The 1,414-nt window shown below is 41.5% G+C and overlaps 1 protein-coding gene across 1 annotated transcript in view; it reads right to left on the reverse strand.

Moving 5' to 3' along the window:
- LOC106526331 (26S protease regulatory subunit 4) overlaps window positions 1-1,414 on the reverse strand; it is a gene marked incomplete at its 5' end in the record, with an annotated part of 14,411 nt that overhangs the window by 11,584 nt on the left and 1,413 nt on the right.

Below are 1,414 nucleotides of genomic sequence, written 5' to 3' on the forward strand. Positions count from 1 at the left end.
CACTCGTAAAATCTCGTGGACCACTCGTGAATTTTGTTCATATCTGAAAAAAATCTTAGAATATGAAAACATTGGTGAATGCCACATATACTCCTAAATCACTCGTACGCACAATTTAAGAACAAATCTGTGCGAACGAACGGTTCTTGCATGAGGCCCAATGTTTGGATGGTAGTACTCCTTCAAGTGTCACAAAGTCCTGTTGTTTTACTTTACACCTTTGCATTCAAGAAAACAGACAAGGTAAATCACAGACAACCAGAACAATATTATGTTCACGTCGACCATCCTTTTCTTCTTTACACACATTACGCAAATATAATAATCAAATATTTCACCTTCCACCTTCAACTTCCACCATCTCTATAGATCAATAGACCTTCAGGCTTTCTGAAGTTCATTTTTTTAACTTGGCTTCATTATCAGTCCTCAACTCAGTCCTTGTACCCAAAAATTTGTGCTGTGTGTTTTCAAATGAGGATTTAAGTGGACAGTTGATGTAACAAGTCTCAAAATCTAAAATAACATTCACAAGACTATCAGACTGAACAGTGGTTTTAAAACAGCACTGTCTTTCAGTTGACCATGACATATGACAAGCTCTTTAGTGATTTTTTATAAATTCAACAGAATAAAGGGCAGCATATTTCATTTCTGTTTTAAGCTGATAACTAAAGATAATATTTAATATTGGTTCCTTGTAAAGTTGTCTGTTAGGWGTCGAAAACACGTTAATTAAATCCTAGACATCTGATTATGTCAAAAATGATTCATTTGTCACAATAAGGTCACAAACATTAAAGTATTTTTGAACATTTAAGATAATTGGACAAAAAGGGATGAAAAATAATAAGTTTAAAGAAAAACTTTGAAAGATGCTCAGAAAGCCTGAATAATTATTATATATAACCTAAAAGAAGTCTGGCTTCTTTAGTGCAAAAATACAAAAAATAATTTGCATYAATTTGCAGCACAATGACAGTAATGTTAAGCCATTCAATATTTTTGTGTGTCTTTGAATGAGTGGGTGAGAGGACGAGGGTGGGACTGTGTGATTGTGTTTGTGTATGTTTGTATTTTTTGTCAGGCTGGGACTTGGGCAGCCCCTTCTTCGGGATCATTTCAGGGCCCATTACGTCCCTGCCGWGCTGTCCTCTGGTGGGTTGTACCTTTGCCTGCCGGTGCACTGGTGGCTCTCGTTGTCCGGGGCTGGGTGCTTGGGCGTGTGCCGGCTCGGCCCAGTGGCTGCCCGGTGGGGCTTGGGTCCCTCTGGCCCTGTCGGGCCTTGGCCTGGGGGTGGGGGTGCACCCTGGGGGCCTGGGCCTCTGTGTCCGTGCCTGGATCCACTCTGGCGCGGTGGGTACCGGTGGGGCCTATGAGTTTGTCGCTGCTGGCCCCAGGGGTTGCTGTGTGT

Source organism: Austrofundulus limnaeus, unplaced genomic scaffold (genome assembly GCF_001266775.1).
Source record: "Austrofundulus limnaeus strain Quisiro unplaced genomic scaffold, Austrofundulus_limnaeus-1.0 Scaffold272, whole genome shotgun sequence".
NCBI classification, from domain to species: Eukaryota; Metazoa; Chordata; class Actinopteri; order Cyprinodontiformes; family Rivulidae; genus Austrofundulus; species Austrofundulus limnaeus.